The following is a 21,145-nucleotide window of genomic DNA, read 5'->3' as shown; positions in this document are numbered from 1 at the left end:
CTCAATGCACAGCCATTAATTGAACATCTGTCATATATTGTAGAAAGATTGCGTTTCTGGTTTCTGGTGGTGGTGGTGGTGGTTGTTTTGGGGGTTTTGTTTTTGTTCTGTTTTCTAAAGGAGCTAGTATCTTTAGATTTTAGTGCCAAAAAGAGACATGCAAATTAGTTAACAGCAACTCATTGTGCCGAGCTGGAGTGGATAGGGCTGGTGATGTCAGCCAGTTGTGAGAGCTGATTCTCAGCATGTGCCTAGGACCCCAGCTTAGGGAGGAGCTGCAAATGTGTGTACTGATGAGAGAGGAGGAAAGGCGACACCTGTGACAGCACACGTGAATTATCTCAATGGAGCCATTCTGAAACCTGTGCATACAGCAAGCCATCGTGCTATATACCACAAACAGATGTGGTTATTAACTATGAAAGAATTTACCAGGAAAACCAAGACAATGTATTAGTGATAAAGCTACCAATGAAATCCTTGGAAGGGTAGAGAGAGAGGGAAGGAGGGAGGGAGGGAGGGAGGGAGGGAGGGAGGGAGGGAAGAAAAGGGGGGGAGCAACAGAGGGAAGAGGGAAGGGAGGGAGGAAACTGCATATACCCAAGCTCCAACACTACTCAGTTTCAAAGTGGAAGAACTCTCTCAGCTTTCTTAGTTTCCCCTCACTGTTTTTGATGAGCAGTCAACTTTGAAAACCACCAGCTGGGATCAGATTCTCCAGCTGTGCTGCAGATGAGAGGAACCAGGGCAGCTAGCTCTTCAAACTCCCAACCTCAGGTCCCATCCCAGTCCCACAGGCCAGATTCGGATGAGGATGGGTTGGATCCCTAGCACTTCATACACTGGTCATGGAGACACCGATCAGTAATCGCAACACTCAGGAGGTGGAGAGGGAAGGATTGTAAATTCAAGGTTTACAAAGCAAGTTTGAAGCTAGCCTGAACTACAGGAGAGCCTGCCTCAAAAACAAAAACAAAAACAAAAACAAAAACTAGCAACAAAAGAAGACCTGCCTTCAAATATGCTATTTCCAAGCAAAAATTATTTGGGGCTCTCTTTTATTGTCTATGCATTTTGCCTCCTGGTCTTGGCTTCCCTACCAGACCATTCCAAAGCAGAAAGAACTGGATTCAGATACCTCGGAAGAAGGTGACATAAAGCCAGAGGAGCAACAGAGAAGCAAGGGTAGCTTTGGACTTGTGTTTGTCTGGCTGAATCGGGGAAGATGCTGGAGTAAGAAATCAAAGAAATCAAAGCCAGACACAGGAAGTGGGCGGGAAGACCCTCCAGCAGGCCCAGCTGCCTGGCCTGGGCAGCTGCACAGACCCCTGTTGTTGGCAGACAAGGCAAGGTCTTTTTAGTCTCATGACCATCAACCCATCCCCAGGGCTGGGGGAGGACTTTGCAATTCTTCCTATGACTGACCGCAACAGAATGTGACAGTTGTTTGGGGTGACAGTTGTGGGCTCTGCCTTCAGCAAGGGCCATTGTGCAGAGGGCGTGTCCTGGTGCCAATGTCACAGGGGAGACCAGAGTGGTCCTTTCATTTATATATGACAACATATCCAAGGAACAGATGGACAGAAATATTAAGCACTAGCCATCTTCCTCTTGTCTGAAAAGCTGTGGTAATTGAACAGAACAAATGGCCTCGGTGCCTACCCTTCCTTTCTTCTGCCTTCCTGTTGGGTTAACTGATACACCATTGGAGGTTGCCCTTTGCCTTGGATTCAAGGTCAGTTACAGCTAGAATTAGACATTCTCACCTGCTGACTCAATCACAGATGGTTTAACAAACACCCACGAGTGACCCTGCTCTGAACATAAAGGCCACCAACTGTGGCATAATGTGAAATTTTAGGGGTGTGGGTGGAGGTCAGGAAGTGTCAGAGAGGCTGGCATGAGATTTTGGTTAGCAACTGAGGCACAGCCATGTCCGCCTGGGGTCAGCTTCTATGCAATGAAGAAGCACATCCCCCACCAGCCCCCTGGGATCATGGGGAGGAACTCTTCAGGTCACTTTCATTAAAACAATTCAACCATGCCTGGTAGGCCATGCCTGTAATCCCAACACTTAGAAAATCAAGAGGGGACAAATGAGTTTAAGTACTGCCTGAGCTTCAAAGCATGGTATTGTCTCAGAATACTTAATTATTAGTTATTATTATTGTCATTCTGTACTGACCATTAGACCTAGGTCTCCAAACATGCTAGGTAAGCACTTTCCCTTGAGCTATTTTTTTTCAGCAACTTAATTGTTTTTAATCGACAAAATTGAACTTATTTATCGTGTACATGATGTTTAAAATATGCATGCCTTGAGAAAGCCTAGGTGAGCCGACACTCATACATATACGTTAAATACTTAGCACTTTCACAATGAAAACTTATCTGCTTTCAGTAACTTAAAAAGCACAGTCATTATTATTAACTATGCATTTTATCCAGTGCACAATAGATCGCCTGTCTTTAGTCCTCCTGTTCAAATGAAAGTGTACACTCTTTTGACCAATATTTTCCAACTATCTCCCTATCTTCACCCCAGCCCCAATCTATTGTGTCTTCTGCAAACTTATTTTTTAATGTCCCGTGTATGAATGAGGTCGTGTGACATTTGTCTTTCTGTGTCTGATGTTTTATGCAGCATTGCATCCTTCTAGTTATTTCATGTAAGCACAAAAATAAAGAGAGCTCCTTTTCTCCCTGGGCTACATAGCACCCAGTTATGTGCAAATACTCCTAAGCCTCGCAGCCACTGATGAATGCATGTATTGATTCCATCCCTTGGCTTTGGGTGCAAAATGCTGCATTGGATGGAGCAATGTAGACTGTTCCACAGAGCACGATTATTTCTGGATTGGGCTCTATCATTCTTCCTAGCATCATTCCCCTTCTATAGATTGTGTCACATGACATAGTTCCTATCCTATGGGTCTCTTTTGGTTGACTATTACATACAGGAGCCCTAGTTAAACTAAGATAAAGTACTATTCAGCGTAAGTGGTAGCTTAGTCCAAAAACTATGAGCTTTAAAATCATCCTACAATCAGCTTCATCCTTTTGAGAATATCATCTCATCCAGGGCAGCCTAGTCTGTGCTCCTGGGTCAAACAGGAAGAAAAGCAACAGGATTTTCCTCATTGTATCAATAGGAGGGTCAATGACTTGTGTGACGGCACAGTTGTTACAGTGAGTGCCTTTTGTAGAGTAGACACTCAACAAATGCCACGTTAGTAAGAACGTTCTCTTTAGGTATTTGGGAAGAATATGGTCCTTTTCTCATGTGTATTGTGGAGAAGAGATAGATAGATAGATAGATAGATAGATAGATAGACAGACACACACACACTTCAAGAGTTCAGTCCGCAAGTTGTAAGCAGGAGATGCAGAATTCAGACTTAGCCTTGAGTTTGAGTCGATGCTCTGCAACATTACACTGAAGAGCACTAACTGAATGGTTGCTTTTCATGATCTGGCAGTTCTAACTCCCCTCTCCCCTCCTTCTCACACATAACTCACTCTTCCACTCTTATTTGGCCTCTCAGCTCGAAGCCTTATCCTTGCCTCTGGGAACCATCCTAACAGCGATTTGACTAGTAACTTTGCTCCCATGCATTAACACATGGATATGACTATTGTTTAAGGAAAGGTAGAATAAGGCTGTAACAAATGCTCAGATGTAACCCTCATGACCAGGTGCTATCTGTGAGCATGTGCAGGAGCATTGCATTCCATTCTCAGTCTGCCTTTCCATGTTGTAGGGCAAGGACTTAGAAACACTGCGTGTAGGTTGCCTGCAATCATCATCCACGTAGAAACCCTCACAGCACATCTCTGCTCTTGCTTAATAGTAAGAACAAATATGGCACATTTCAAGTTGAGTGTGTATGTGTTTGAACACTACACATTCCTGTATGGATATGCATTATGTATGTATGTATGTATGTATGTATGTATGTATGTATGTATTATGTATGTATGTATATATGTATGTATAAATATGCATATACACATATGGAGTTTGGAGTATGGGGAGAGAATTGAGCCTTCTTACTCTGTGTGCACACATTGCAACCACTAACGAAAAAACAAACAGTTCAGTCACTTGACAACCTCTCACACTGAGGCAATTGAACTTGGGTTGTTTTCTGAGGACGACTAGAGTATAGAGATGGTGGAAAGTCCCTGGTTGCAGGTCAATTGTTGTCAGATGTTTATGGCATCAAGGAGTTTCCTGTCAGACCTAGGACCAGTGGAAATGTTTTTCACACTAAGGGCAGAACATGGCTGTCTAACGTCCAACCACAATGATTGTATCTGTATAGAAGCTGTCAATTGATAATACATCCTTTTCCTTGTCACCCAGCCAGATCAGTGTTGCACTGTGGGTGCAGGGACATTATGGCACTGGGAGTCTCTGTGTCTTCTTAAGGTGGCGGTGGTTGATATGATTTCTACTCCTATGAATGGAGAAATCGTATTAACTGAAGTTCCTTTTCTCTCCCTTATTTAACCTTTCATTTCTTGGTTTAAGAAGTTCCAGTTTAAATGTCTTTATAAGTGCCTACACATCATTTGTCCACTGTGTGCTGAATTAAGGTGTTAGGCACAGAGAAATGGCTCCCCATTTTCTGGGAGTGACTATGTTGTAGCAGCTGTGCACCCACACAATTACCGAGTCACAGATATCCACTCTTGCCTTTGGAAGTCAAACTATATTTTAGTAACAGACCCAACATCCTTTTTTGTGTTGAGCTTCCCAAATAGAACTTTCATTATATAGATGCTTCCCTACTTCTCTACAGACAGCCTTTCCTAAGTTGCCCATGAACCATTTGGGAAGTCTCTTCTTTTTTCCTGGTTTCTAATCTTTAACTAAACTAGCTAATGTTTAAGACTAAGAAACAGTGTTGCTGGATGTGATGCCAAGATCAAGAGATTGTGGAGAGCCTGACTCCAATTGATACTTCTACATGACAGTGCCTGCATCCATTTATGATACATCTACATGACAGCTCCTGCATCCATATATGATACATCTACATAATAGCACCTGCTTCCATTTATGATACATCTACATGACAACTCCTGCATCTATATATGATGCATCTACATGACAGCTCCTGCATCCATGTATGACTCAGGTAATATCATGGAAGAGGGATTGGAAAGATGATCAAAGTCAAAACACCGGGAATTCTGCTATGAAAGAGTGTCTTCCAGAAATGGCTTCACAATCAAGACAGAAACAATAATAACATTGATAGACATATTAACAAGGAAGAGGGAAATTTGCTCTGGGACCTCCCTCTAGACCGAGAACTACAGGGAACCAATGACTGCTGAGAGAAGGAGAATCAGCCTTTCTCAGAATAAGCCCCTGTATTGGTTATCCAGTTCAGTGCATCCAGCCCTGAAATGATAAATCATACACACACAAATAACATCCACTGACTCAGCAAGGTGTGTGTGTGTGTGTGTGTGTGTGCAAGCACAAATGGGAGGTATGTATGTACAGTGTAGTATATAAAACTACTACAATAAAATCAAACAATAGTAACAATAAAAATCAAAGAAAAAGAGGACATGAACTTGAGAAGGGGATTTCATGGAAGGCGAGTTCTAGGCAAGACATCTGGGAGGGTCTGAAGGAGGAAACAGGAGAAAGAAGCATGTAATTCTATTTCAATTAGAACATATTTTAAAACTCCAAAAAGGAAGAAGGAAAAGAAGCAGCTTTCTTCCCCACAGACACACAGTGAGCCCAAATGTTTACTGATTCCCAGCTCCTCTTTGAGACTTCGTATTTTATATGTTGGCATCGTAATTCCCAAGGGAAGAGTATATCTTCCCTTGAACGTCAACAATGTCACCGTGGCCATTGAGCAGTCCTAGCATGGCACAGTGACTGTTTCAGGCAGGTAAGTTGGGAAGATTCAGCTTCTTGTCTCCAAATCCCCAACAATGCTACTTTGCTTGGCATTGAATCCATGGAAGATGTCAATAGTCATGTCTGTCTCCTACCATTGTCTCCTCATATACTTGTCTTGTTCCAGACTTCATTTCCATGCTAGCAACTGTATATGAACACCCACAGTACCATCTATAGCAATTTGTGGCTGGATGGACTATTTGGATGTTGCAGCTGTGTTACACGCATCCGTACCATTTTGAAGAAACAACTGTCAAGTCCAGAAACTATAGATGCTTTTCAAAATATATTATAAGACCGAACAACACAGGGAGACCTGAACTCTGTGACAAGAGCATGAATAGATTTTGAAGGGATTTACTCTGCAGTTTAATGTGCTTTATGGCCATGGGCAAGACAGCTCATCACCAATTATATTCACTTTGTACTTAACAGAGACATTCAAAATACATATAATGCGTAAAAGTTGCCCTTCTGTTGAAATTATACATTCCCCAAGGAAAATAATTCTCTCCTGTTGCTCTACTTCAGGGTACACGTGTAGGCTGCCAGACCTCCTCATTTAACTTAAGAAAGAAGTATGTCCAACTGCTCTCAAGGATCGGGTAACAACCAGTTGTTCTGCCGGCTTAAAGAAAAACAAATCTTATCACTGTGCATTTGTGTCCCGGTGACACAGGGTTGAGCTATTTCAGAGGGGCAGAATTTAAGAGGTTGATTAGAATAAGTAAGAAGCCTGCACCCACACAGGCCTATGAAATTCCTTCTTTGAGACAATACCATCTCATTTAGTCCCACAAAGGTTCCCTGAAGAAAGGAGCCTGAGGTTCTATTTGAAGGTGAGGTTTTATTTCGAAGAAAATGGCAACTGTAAGATTCCAGCACCAATGTTCTGACTCCAAGTTGAGGTCTTTTCCTATACTGTGTTTTCAATCTCTGCATGTTCTGAGACACATTTGCCAGACCATGTTTTCAGTCTTGTTGATATCATTGTACCAATATTGGAGTCAGTTGTGCTTGATACACCACGTGTGAAGATCAGAATTTGAAGTTTGGGCTTCTTTGGAAGGCACTTCATGTATCTCAGATATGAATCATAATAATTGGAATCTGGGGAATCAGGGAGTACATGAAGTATGCATTGGTAGAAGCATGCTAATCTTCTCTATGTGATCAACTAGAAAAGCCCTAGGGCTGGAGATGCCTCAGCAAGAAAAATGCTTTCTATTGAATCTGTTGACCTAAGTTCAATCCCCTAAACCCATATGGTGGTAAAAGAGAATCAACTCCCACAAATTATTCTCAGACCTCCATATCTTGGTAGGGGTGCACACACCTACGCATAATAAACAAATGTTTAAAAAAAAGTAATTTGTAAATGCTCAGATGTTTCCCACAGGGAAGTTAGGGGTAGCATGCAAGAAAAGCATGTCTTTTCAATTAAAAAGAGTTTGATTGCCTGAGTCTTATTTTTAACACAGCAAAATGCCACCACAATAAGCCAACCACAAATTTTAAATAGAAAGATGTGTTTAGTTGGGGCTAAGGAAAATGTCACCCTGTGTCATTGTTCCCAACAGTGACAAAAGCTATCAAAAGTCTAAAATGTGTGGAGTGCACATGGCTCAGGTGTCGCCATCCATTGAGGACTGTGACTTGGTCCGACACTTATGACATAGTATCCTGATTACAAATAAAGTTCTTGGAAATATTTGAAGACAATCAGATGGGAGGACTCATCAGGGGAAATAGCTGCCTCCCAACTACAGAGGGCTGTGTTATACCAGCTCCACTCATCAGTTTAAAGACAGGTATGAGACCGGTTCTGGAAAGGAACTTGGGTTGAATTTTGCCCAAGAAAAAGACACACAGAGAGAGGCAGTCCCCAGCTTTTTTTCTGGGTGCCATAATGTCTTTGTGTATAAACTGGAGTGGTGGCCTATCTTAGTCTCAGGACAATAGCCAATACCCTGGATGACAGAATGAGGGAACCCTCAGACCTGTGCAGCTGGAATCTTGTCGTACCACAGAGACACACTGTCCCAGCACATCTATTCCCTAAGATTCTAAATGTGCTGCGCATTTAGGTCTGACTGAGTGAAGGAGTTGGTAACTAGAACCCAGAGGCAAATCCATTTCTTTGTAATTACTTGTGGGTAACCATTGATCTGTCTCTTTCCTCTCCTCTTTTCCTTCACCCTCTCCATCCCCTCCCCTCCTTGCCATTGCATCCTCCTTCTCCTCCATAGGTGTGGCCTTAACCAAGGCTGTCATAACCAGACATTTAAACAACAGAAAGCTTGTCGGTGTAGTCCCGGAAGCTGGGCCAGGATCTGGTGAGGACTCACATTCTGGTTTGGAAACGACTGCCTCCTGGCTGTGTCCTCACTTGCCATGAGAGGGCTCTTTCTTGCTATTGTTACAAAGCTGCTCCATCATTACGGCCTCACCCTCATGATGTCATCTCACCTAAGGACTTCCCATCGGTCCCACCTCTGAAGACATCCCACTCAGTCAGAAGTCAGCACTTGTGCACATGACCTCTGGGAGGAAATGCTCTTTCAGTCCATGACACTTGAACCTCATCTCTCAAGCTCTGCCACTGTGCAAACAACACAGATATGTAGCTGTGCTTTCTCAATGACGAGGAGGAGGACATGGACCTTGCTGACCTTTGGATAATCCTTACCGACTTCTTGACTCATATGGGCCTGGAGAAGCTCTAGGGAGGTCGCGTTGATTCATCTGCCTCCTCATGATGACTACCTGTGAGGGATGGGTTCTCCCCATTGCAGAGAGGAGACGTGTGGCCACATGACATGTTCTCTCAACCAGAAGAATGTGGATGCACATTAGTAGTCTGCCTCCATACTGAACCCGAGCTATACACTGAGGACCATGTACTGTGTCCTCGTATCCTTCTAATTGAGGTATTCCCATTCCTATTACTAATTGCTAGGATTCCACTCATTTATGTTGGTCAGGCTGAACCTCGCCAAATCACTCAAATCTTCATATGGGGAAAAGGCCCGCTGTCAGCATTCCCAGGGTCAAGACTGCCAGTCTCATTTTGTACAGAGTTCTATTTCCTCCTTCAGTCAGATGCAGAGGTTCATGTGGTGATGGGGATGTAGAATGCTCCTGAGAAAACAACATGCAACCCATCACCAGGGCCTACAGAGGTCCAAGCCAGATGGGGTCCCAACACTTAGGAGAGAAGAAGATATGAGTTCCCATCCCTAACCCAGAAGCTGGAAATCAACAGTTGTCAACTGATTGCAAAGGAAAAATAGGTTTCCTCAATGGAATCATGCTAGGCATATAAGCCACACTTAAGGGCAGCCCCCCACCCTGCCCAACAATTGATAGTCAACTCAAATACACTCAGTGGTGTTTTTGGAGGGTCTTTGATACATGCTTTCTTTGGGATTTTTTTTTTCATTACTGGTCTTTTTGCTTATACACTATGGTTTCTGATTTGTGTGTGTGTGTGTGTGTGTGTGTGTGTGTGTGTGTGTATGTGTGTGTGTTTCTTATTCTTTTATTTTTTTCAATTCTGGTTTGTTTGCTTTTTTATTTACCTTTGTTTTCTAGAGAGAGAGAGTGAGAGGAGAGGGCATGGAGCTGCATGGTTGGGGAGAGGTCTGGGAGGAGATGAAGGAGAAGAAACCATGATGAGACTATGTTGATATATCCTATGGAAAAATGTTTTCAATAAAAATTGTAATTAAAAGTAATAATAATAATAATAATAGTATAAGAACATGCTGCAGACTTTTATGTTCAGGAAACTTCTCCCACCTCTCCTGGTAGAACTGTAGAACTGTAGTATGTGTATGTGTATGTGTATGTGTATGTGTATGTGTATGTGTATGTGTATGTGTATGTATAGTAGCATATACCTATAATCCCCAAACTCCAGGAAAGTAGAGGCAGGAGGATCAGGAGTTTAAGGTCATCCTAGGCTACATATTGAATTTGAGGCCAGACTGGACTACAGGAGACACCGTTAAATCAATGACAAAGGCTGCCTGGTTGGGTCCCGTGGCTTTTGTTAGCAAGCATATAAATTCCAGGCAGGTTCCATCTCTAGTCTTTATCTGATTACTGTGAGCTTTGTGCTCAGAGTTACTTCCTATGTCGAGCTATTAAACCTCCCTCCCATCGAGACCTATTGAGGACTTCTGCCCGATTCACAACTGTTGCAGGAGAAACTTCGTTTTCTTGCTGAACTGATTACCTGTAGGCTCAGCATCTGCTTGTGAACTACTCTTGACCCTGTGTGTGAGGTGGATGAGAATTAGGAAATCCTGGCCTTGGGCCGGCATTTGATCTTCATTGATTGGCCGTATTGATAAGTCATTTGCTGAAGCCAGTTTTATGCCAGGTGTTCTGATGCAGTTACTGATGACACCTCATTGCTCTCCAGTGTCCCTAAATTCAGTCACAGAGACAGGAGACGCTAACAAAGACAAGAACCACATAGAACAACTCATAGTAAATGCCAAGTGCGGATTCTGGGCTCTCAGGGATGCTGAGGTCTGTGGCCATGTGTGAGCTGCTTGAAGGTGGGTCTTAGGGTGCCCCTAAAAACATAAAAGAGCATGGAGAATTCAAACAGGCAGCAAAGGAAAGGGACTTGCTGAAGATTACCAAAATCACAGTGGCACTTCCTCAACTGGAGCACATAGTGGTAAAAGAGAGCCACCCTCTTGTTTTAAGCAAGGTGATGTTATAGGCAAATCCGATGGTGTATTTGATCAGAAGGTATATTTGAGCCCATTAAAAGGTGTGGCTACTTAATGTTCAATCTGCTTCCCAGACACATGCGCAAGCCGTTGCCCTTGGTGATGTAATTGATAGAGGTAGGTACAGAGGGACATAGCGAAGCCATGAGGAGGAGGAGGAGGAGGAGGAGGAGGAGGAGGAGGAGCACCACACAAGCATGGGGCACCTAGCTGAGTGTTGAAAGCTTTGGCACTGAGGTGCAAACACTACCACAGCTTTGATTTCTTTGCGCATCACACTGCGAAGCCAAACACACATGACAGTTCTTATCTCAAAGTAGCTTTTCAGATTTTTCTTTTCTTTAAAGACTGGAAACTTCCATCAGATGAAGATCTTAGAAATGTTGCTAGTGTAGATGTGACTGAGCCTGCTCATTACCCACTGAATGTCTTTTGCCTCCTCCAGCGTGGAGCGTTGGAAACAAATGCTTACTTTTAAGAAGTCTAAATCAAATTAGCAACTTTGCACTTTGTTTTTGCCTTCTTGTCTGCCTGAATTGTGGAGAAGATAGAACTCTGGCAGCTTTCTTGAAAAAAGAAGATGGGATTATGCTCTGAGAACGTGGAAACAGAAATGCAGAAGTAAATCAGGTATCTAATCTTATGGGACTAGTGTATCAGGATACCAGTTTCAACCAGTCTGCTTCTTAAGTTGATAACATGACAAAAAAAAAAAAACCAAAATCTTAATTTCCTTTGTGTTGGTTTGAAGGTTTCTACATTTGTGTAAAAAGAGCAGTGTTAAACGGATGACTATTAACCTGCTGAATGTGAAACTAACAAACAGGAAACTTCTCGAATAGACATATGGGGAGGGGGGGATCCGGGAAAGGTGAAATCATTTGGAATGTAAACAAAGAATATAGAAAATAAAAATATTAAAAAAAAAAAGAAAGTAAGAATGAAAAAAGAAAAGAAATGGAAGTGAACTCAGACCGGTGTGTTTCCTGCCACAGCGTTTGGTTTACTTACTAAGAAGCAGAGGGTTACTGTCACCATCCTACATTCTATCAATAAACAATGGACCCCAAGGATATCAGAGTCACAGTCCTCTGCACGGCTGTAGAGTGTTGTTGAGGAAAGAGACCTTAGAAGAAACTAGACTCTTCATCTCTCTTGCTTCAAAAAGCATGCTTAGAGTAGATCTTGGTCACTATTGAATAAAATGTACTTTAGTAAATTAAATGGTGGTATTTTAAAGAAGTGTTTTCCTACTAGCTGTTGGTCATTTTATACATATTACACCATTAACCACTGATGTAACCCAGAGACGGGAAAAGACATAGAGGAAATCAGAGGAGGAGTGGGGAGGAGAAAATAGGGTAGGGGAAGTAGGGGAAAGGAGCAGACAGGAAGGGAGGAGAGGGCAGTAGAAGAGAGACCCTGTGTCCAGTTCCAGCAGGCATGGTCCAGTGGAATACAATGGCTGCCTCTGCTCTGAGCTGGTTCAGCACACCAGTACTCCAGAGGACGTGCTTCTCTTTGGAGAAAGATGACGCCTCCATCCCACAGCAACCCTCTATCATCCACATGGCGAAGTGCATCTGTGAAGCTCCTTCACCTTGGCCGTCACTCTGCTTGTCTGAACATTCCATTTCTTTTTTTTTTTATTCGATATAATTTATTTACATTTCAAATGATTTCCCCTTTTCTAGCCCCCCCCACTCCCCGAAAGTCCCGTAAGCCCCCTTCTCTTTCCCTGTCCTCCCACCCACCCCTTCCCACTTCCCCGTTCTGGTTTTGCTGAATACTGTTTCACTGAGTTTTTCCAGAACCAGGGGCCACTCCTCCTTTCTTCTTGTACCTCATTTGATGTGTGGATTATGTTTTGGGTATTCCAGTTTTCTAGGTTAATATCCACTTATTAGTGAGTGCATACCATGATTCACCTTTTGAGTCTGGGTTACCTCACTTAGTATGATATTCTCTAGCTCCATCCATTTGCCTAAGAATTTCATGAATTCATTGTTTCTAATGGCTGGAACATTCCATTTCTTAATTGGCATGATGGTCTCCCTGGATAAAAGAGTCTCGAAAAGTGCGACTTCACATGACCTCCCTCTGAAGTCCAGAGTTGCGAAGAGATTTTGAGTCTTCAGCTATAGGTGACCTTCCCACGACTACGTTTCAATGGCTTACCTGTAAAGATTGCTGGTCTATTGTTAGGCAAGATCTTAGGAGGAACTGACCAAGACCATCTCCAAAAATAAGGCATAAAGATAGTAACTGATAGTGTTTTCCATTGGGACAGCTTAAGGCTTTGAAATGATGTAAAAAAAAACAAAAACAAAAACAAACAAACAACATGTAGTGACCTACTCTAGTTAGGTCAGCTCAAACTGCTTCAATGGAGTCAGAACATGTGGGATATTATTACTTTTCCCCCACATCCCAACAAACCTTCAATTTTGTAGTATCCAAGTTTCCATACATGGTATTGCATCTTATGTATGTACTTGAAACACACAGAATTCTGAGTGAACCCGGTTTCTAAGAAAAGCACATAGTGTTTCTAAAAGTGCCTGCCTTGGACAGGACTGCAAGAGTTGGAGAATAACTAATCACGAGAGGAGAGACAAGTCCCAGGTTACTGCACTGCTGCAGGGCTGCCCAGGCCGCTTTCTTGGCAAAAAACATGTTCTGACTCTTGGTTGCTCAGACTGAGCTCTTGACTGCCTGCTTTGTTGCTGTGTGACATCTCAATGTCTCCTTTTGGGTAGGGTAAGATTGCTGCTGGCCTGGAAACTGGAACCTACAATGTAACTTCATTCTCTAAGCCCCTGGATCCAGTCACACCCGAGGCACTGGATGTTTTCAGTTACACGAGCCCATTAGTACGTTTTTCTGGAAAAGCTACTTTGATTTCTATTTCTGCCACTTGCTATCAAGGAGTTCTGTCTAATGCAGGCAGAGATGGCAATCTCTACTGAGCTCTGAGAAATTCAGTAGCTCCACGAAGCCTCATCAGTAATGGATGTAAACAAGATTCTAAGCCAGAGTGATTCTCACATCCGTCTTCCTCTGTACACTCAGGTGCGTCCCTAGCTGATGAAATGCAGTCACAATTGATGGAGATCAAAGTGATTTATCATTAGGTTTTCTGAAGCATCATTGCCACAAACAGTTTCTGTGTTCGATTTTATGCTAATTCCAGCTGGTCTGTTTGTGCGGCAGACACATCACTCTTAGCTATGGAAATGTTTTCGCATTCACTAAGCTTGAGAGACTATTCTAATGAGGACTGTCACAAAGTCCTTTTTACGGGCCTAAATGAACATGGGGTGGGATGAACTGTTCCTAAAGAAATAAAAGAACGAAGCAAAGAAAAACAGCACTATAGGCAGAGGGTGACATATTGCAAACTCACTGCTCCAGCTTAGAAGAGGAAAACACCAGCACTAAAAGATGAGCAAAACCAAGGAAGAAGTGCTGGAATTAAACAATGAAGGAGAGGCAACTGGAGCCCCAGATGCTAGGGCATTTGAACAGAACTCTCTTTACGATGTGAATGCTCAGGGTGAGGTCATAGCTCAGTTGGTAGAGTGCTTGCCAAAAAGCAAGTTAGAGATGGGTCCAATTGCCAGTACTACCAAAAAAAAAAAAAAAAAAAAAAAAAAAAAAAAAGGGTGTGGTGGTGTACACAGGAGGTAGAAGCAAGAAGATGAGTTCAAAGTCATCTCAGACCAGATGTGTAGCAAATTCAAGAGTAGCTTGGGCTACATGAGACCTAGTCTTTGTAACAAACATAAAGTAATGAAAATGACCTGTATCTTCTGTGTTTCATATGGTACCAGCCACCAAGCTGTTGGGCAGGTAAAATAGGGCTAACTCAACCAAGGAGATGATGATGACGATGGCCAGTGTGATTCTAGACTGACCCATAAGCAAGCAAACCACACAACCAAATAGGGATGGGAGAGAACAGAACGCACAAAGCTAAAGCAAGGTGTGTGCTTTATCCGTCGGCTGGAATATAACACACCCGAGGTGCGTAACGATGTTTTCTAAAGCTGAGTAGGTCCAGGTGATTGGAGACGCTGACACAGGGCTTCAGTCTGAGCCAGTTAGCTTGCTCCGGAGCTAAAAAGTGTTCAACCTTGTATTATGAAAGATAAAGCAAGTAGCTACAGACAGGTAGAACAACAACAACAACAACAACAAAAAAAAAAAAAAAAAAAAAAAAAAAAAACCAGACCCTGAAAGTAGAGACTTCCTGTCTAAGACCACAAGGAGAGTGCAGCTGAATTAATGGGAAAAAATGCAGGCCAATGACAGATGGAGTAGAAACAGAGGCAGAGGTGGCCCAGCAGATAACTATACGAGTGTACAGAGCCCAAGTTGATCCCTGCATCTGTGTGAAGAGCACTTACACATCTGTAATCTCCCAATGAAGGAGTGGCAACAGGGGCAACACTGGGGCTCGCTGGCCAACCAGTCTAAGCAAATAAACTCCAGGATCAGGGAAAGGCCCTGCCTCAAAAATAACACGGAGAGCAACAGACAACCTCTGATGTTGATCTGTGCCTACATGCACACATGTACATATACATGCATATAGGCACACATGTACACATAACATCGAGACACGTGGTAAAAACCGACCGGGGGTTGGGGGGAGGAGGAAGAAAGAAGAGAATGTGTTTTGGAGAACAAAAGAGGGAAGAGAGATTTAACCTATACTTAGTGGTCATCTCCTCTACTTTAGAGAGATATTCAGAAATTCCTTTTAGCTTTCCTAGAATTAAGCACCAGTGTTAGAAATAAAGACTTTTAATTTATAATTGTACTGTAAGTAGTTGAAAACACAGGAGAAATTTGGGGGCTGCCGGCATAAAGATAGGTCAGATAATTCTAGACTTGGGTCAGATTCAGCCTCCTGCTCATTATGTAAATTAAGTTTGATCTGTTTATTTTTTTGGCTGCAGCTGTGTAGCAGCCTGGAATGGAGACTTGCACGTTGTGGGGATGCCCACGAGGTCAGCATTATTTACTATTGAGTCCTTCACCAAAGACATTTACTGATGCTGACAAAGACGATAGAAATCACAAGAGCACATGAGATTATAACAATTCTTATTTGTTTTTATGTTTTATTTTTTGAGGCAAGTTCTCACTATATAACACTGGTTGGCCTAGGATATCCTATGGAGACAAGGTTGACTGTGAAATCATAGAACTCACAGAGATCCACCTACCCCTGCCCTCTGAGTGCTGGAATTAAAGGCATTTGCCACCACACCCTAACCTCTAAGGGAAATAATTTTAATATAAGAACTTTTATTATTCAGTTAAGTCAGTAGCATGCTCTTCCAAATAGTCTAGCAGGTGAACAAGTCTGCTCTGTCTATACTCACTGTATCCAGAATGAAAACACTGAGGGCTTCTGGGAGCTTAGATTGCCTTTTGGATCACTAAAAAAAAGACTAAATAATTTTCTATCTAAATATATTATACTTTGGCTCTTTAAAAAGCAGTGCTTTTGTGAAATAAATACACACACATATATAAGTATATATATACACATATATGTATATATATAGGATTCTATATTACCATAGTATTTTGTTAAGAAAGTACTCCATCCCCTATGCATAGCAAGCTATATGTATTTTAAACAAAAATTTTTTTCTTTCCTATGGGTTCATCTTTTCTTAGACACTGATGAAAATCCAGTGTATAAGGTTAGGATGGAATTAGACAATGAAAGCCGCAAGATAGGCTGGGTATCTCACCAGTCGAATATGTTTATCATAAGGTCATACATTCTTCAAGCTGATATACAGGTCCTTGTATACTTGGTGGCTTATGGACAAGATAAAGTCACTCCTCCAAGTTCTAAAAGGCTCACAGTAAAAGTGCCGGGTCCCAGGCAACTCAGCGTCAGGTGATGGCCCTCTCTAAGACTATCTGCTAATCGTCTTCCTTCTTTCTCCACCTCTGGCTCTTCTCCCTTCTCCTGCTCCTCCTCTTCCTCCTCCTCCCTTCCCTCATCCTGTTCCTTCTCTCCTTCCCCATGACCTTACTCTCCTCCTCCTGATCCTCCTCACCCTCCTCTTATCCCTCCTCTCCCTCCTCCTGTTCCTCCTCTTCTTCTTCCTAGTCCTTCTCTCCCTTCTCTTGGTCCTCCTCTCCCTCCTCCTGGTCCTCCTTTCCCTTCCCCTATTTCTCCTCATCTGATATGCTCTCACACAGTGGCCCAGGGTAGTCTGGAACTCATTATGCTACCCATTCAGGCCTCAGACACATGCCAGTCCTTCCGCCTCAGCCTCCCTAGGGCTGGGAAGGCAGGCGTGCACTTGATATCTAGCCAGCTAAGATTCTTGAAAAGGGAATTTCATCCTAGATTTTCTTGATCAGCTGAATTCAGTCAATAGTATCCTCAGGAGAAGGAAAAGCAAGAGGATTCAGAGGAGAAGTGTGAGACATGAAATATGCTAAGGACAGAGGGCAGGGTTACAAGTCAAGGGTACAGATGGCAATCAGGACTGAAGAGGGCAGCCAGAGGGATTCTCCCTACCAGAAACCACTGTCAATATTGGGACTTGGACTCAGTGACACCATCAGGAGACTTCTGACCTCCAGTTTCACAATTGCCTAAATGTGCACTGTGTGAAATCCACTAACATTGTGGAAATTTGTCACAAGATACTATCATTCTGATGTACCCGATAGTTTTTATTGCCTTAGTCTGGCAGCCTTCTTAATGATTAAATGTTGGTCTGACACCATTTTCTTTGAAATACAGTGGAACAAACCAAACTGTCTATTGCTGCTCCCCTACAAATACTAAAATTAGGGAATAAATAATCTCTGTGAAGATAAATGCAAAGGAAATAACAAATTACCACTGTTAGCCTGACTTTGGAAGCATGGAGCCTAACTGGTTTTGCCAGTGCATGTAGCACTGTGCTAAATAGGAAAATAGTGACACTTCAAGCCATAGGACATGATCCTAGTGGAGAAGAAACCTAGGGGCACCCCAGGAGAGACTCAGCAGAGGGGAACCTGTCATGTGCAACACTTGATGTGGTAGTACAACCTCAAGAGAAAACCGGGTAGAAATCTGCTTCAAGGACGTAGTGAGATAGCTTGAAGAGTAAGAGCACTTAATACAAGCATAAGGACCCAGGTTTGAATCCCAGGCACCCATATAGAAAGCTATCCACAGCTGCGCATGTCTGTGGCCCCAGCACTGAGGGGTACAAAGAATCAATCCCTGAAGTTCACTGGCCAGCCAGCCTCCAAGGCAAAACAGTGAGCGTCTGGTTGAATATGAATCCCTGTGTCAAGGCAACCATGAAGGCTGAGAGGGTTAGAAGACACCAAGTTCTCCCCGTAAAGCCTAGTAAACCCAGTGAGTACAGTCAAGATTGACTTTCCCACAGCCCAACAATTTACCCTATTTCTGAATTTTGACTTAAAATTTCAAGACCTGGTCAGAATAGAGTGAGAACCTCTGCCGCAATACAACACAACTTGTGATTGAGTCCTCACTCCCTTCTGACATGACTTGAATGGTGGCCTCTGCCTTCTGGCTTTATATAAGCATTCTGGCCTTCTGAAGTCCCCAACACGATGTTTTAGAAGCTCTTATAGCATTCTGGGATCAAAGTCTTCCGAATTCCTCTTGAAACTAAGTTCTAAATGTCTAGGAACTGTGCGGTCAGGTAGTCACAACGACTCTGTTCTCCAGAACCACACCGCTCTTTCTTTCTTTCTTTCTTTCTTTCTTTCTTTCTTTCTTTCTTTCTTTCTTTCTTTCTTTCTTTCTTTCTTTCTTTCTTTCTTTCTTTCTTTCTTCCTTCCTTCCTTCCTTCCTTCCTTTCTTTTTCTTTCTTTCTTTCTTTCTTTCTCTCTCTCTCTCTCTCTCTCTCTCTCTCTCTCTCTCTCTCTCTCTCTCTTCTCTCTCTCTCTCTCCTTCTTAGAGAAACAAAGCCATGTGAAATTTGGGGAGCAAATGAAGTGGATATTAACCTAGAAAACTGGAATACCCAAAACATAATTCACACATCAAATGAGGTACAAGAAGAATGAAAGAGTGGCCCCTTGTTCTGGAAAGACTCAGTGAAGCAGTATAGAACAAAATCAGAACAGGGAAGTGGGAAGGGTTGGGTGGGAAAACAGGGGGAGGGAAGGGGACTGATGGGACTTTCGGGTAGTGGGGGTCCAGAAAAGGGGAAATCATTTGAAATGTAAATAAATATATCAATAAACTAAAAAAAAAAAAAAAAAAAAAAAAAAAAAAGAAATGCACTTGGAATGAGTTAGAGCGTACGTAATCCACACTTGCTTTTAAATGTGCTACAGTGAACCCAAGGCTGCAGCTGCTAAAAATGGAGTTTAGTTGACATACCATCTAAGTACATTCTAGAAGCCGGCACCTTTTTCCTTGATTTCCTGTATTTTATTAGATTTTCCCAGTATTTAAGCTCTTGAAGTACATATGGTACCACTATGCAGATATACTTCTGTTTACTGCACTTCATTCTGTGTATGTTGAAGGCTCGTGGAAGTTCTTCAGTGAGCAAACCTATCAGCGCCATTTTCCGATGGCGTGTGCTCATTTTGTGGTGCTGCCAGTTTTGCTAATTCATAATCTTGTGTGCACATGGAGGCCGGAGGACAATGTCAGGTGTTGTCCCTTGAGCACTGTCCTCATTTTGATGAGACAGGGTTTCTCACTAGTCTCTTGGTCAGCTCAACTGGCTGGGTAGCAGTGTGATCAGGTAGATTTACTCATCTCTGTCTCCATCACTCTGGGATTCAAATACAATCTTGTCTTCCCAGGACAAGTTTGGTCATACAACATAATTGGTGTACAAACAGAATTGCAACAGAACCAAAGATGAATTTGGAGAGGAATGAGTATGTGATCCTGGCTATTGATAGCAAGACACACCTGAGGTTATTGCTGAATAGCCTGAGGATTTCCATCCGTGGAGGAAATTCCAATGCAGTTGTCCTTGTTCTGTGTGGTGTATGTTAGTTCTTGATATGGGAAGGGAGACATGCCACTAAGGCTGAGACATCAGGATTAGGAGTGTCTGTGGGAAGACTCTCAGGATGCCATTCTTGGTCTATATTATATAGTGTGGCATGCCTGCTTGATGGCTGTGGGGGTAGCACATGAATATGGAGATACCCTGAAAACAGTTAAAGGTTAGAGGATATTTTTCAGTCTTTGAGAATGGGTACCAAAGTTGAGATTGTTGGCAAACAGTGGGAGAGGTCGCCTAGCTGCTGTTGTGTGTTGTTAGAAACGTAGCACCCGAGGCTGTGACGGTGGTCAAGCAGTAACTGGTTTGTGTAAAGGAGCAAGAACTTGTGTGCGTTGAGAAGCAATTGCAGCAAGAAAGGAAGATGTGGCAGCATTCTCTGTGTTAGTTTCTGAATCACCAATTAGCAAGTGAATTAGGTTAAGAGAGGATGAGGAAGATGTGGTAAAAGCAACAGAAGATGCCTCTCAAGTTGAAGCTTTAATAGAAAAGAAGGGAAACCTGTTGATCCAAATGTGCAGGTGGGAGGGGGAGGCTTTGCAATGGTCCAGTACGAAAAAACTATGGTAATAAGGAACAACTCGGCCTTCAAATTTATGAAATTAGAAAAGACATTTACATGAGCACTGAACATGCTTGTCACAGTGCAGCTCGTGAGGACGTGGGGCATAGGAGTGGATGAGATCAGCTGGACTGCTGCAGAAACAGAAAAACCGAGTAATGTAACTTCCCATCCTCCTTAAGGCAAAGGCCGGATACCCTAAGACAGTACTGACCTACAGGACAGACTTCCCTACACCAAACCCGTACAGCCGTATATCAAGGCCATTCAGAGCTCTTAGCTATCTCTATCTGAGGTTGCCAAAAATAGAAGGGGGCTGGCAGGCCATAGAGGAGGAGAAGATGCTAGCTATTGAGGGAACTAGAAATAACAAAAGCTGTGTTTGAAATCGGTTCGCTGGGCCAGAGGTTCTCAGAGGTGTTCCGTCACCGTGTGCTAAGGAGCTTTTAAGAGGTTTCAAAGCCTGAGGATCAGTTCACAGAAGACATCTATGATAGATTGTTAACCGAGTCTGTCCCAAGGGTAGGTAATTATACCCCCCTAACACTACCAATCTAAGGAGGATACATTTCCCTCTAGCAAAAGGTTATGCCAGAAGTGGAGATAGTTCTAGCCAGGAACTCACCTAGCTAGGATGGAGAGAAAACAGCATAGCCACTGTGCCAACTCAGGGCCACTGTGACCCTGGCAGCCATCAGGTGCAGCAGGGGAGAGCAGGGCCACATTGACCTTTGGCTCTGAAATGAGTTGAATAAGTTCAGTCAGGACTACTGAGCTCATTAGGAATGGATACCTGGAGGGGCCACCCATGTGAGAGTTCCAGACTACAGTGCCCAGAGAATGACTGAGGGCCACAGCGAGCTAATAA

This window comes from Apodemus sylvaticus, chromosome 20 (genome assembly GCF_947179515.1).
Source record: "Apodemus sylvaticus chromosome 20, mApoSyl1.1, whole genome shotgun sequence".
NCBI lineage: Eukaryota > Metazoa > Chordata > Mammalia > Rodentia > Muridae > Apodemus > Apodemus sylvaticus.
This window is presented reverse-complemented; position numbering follows the sequence as displayed.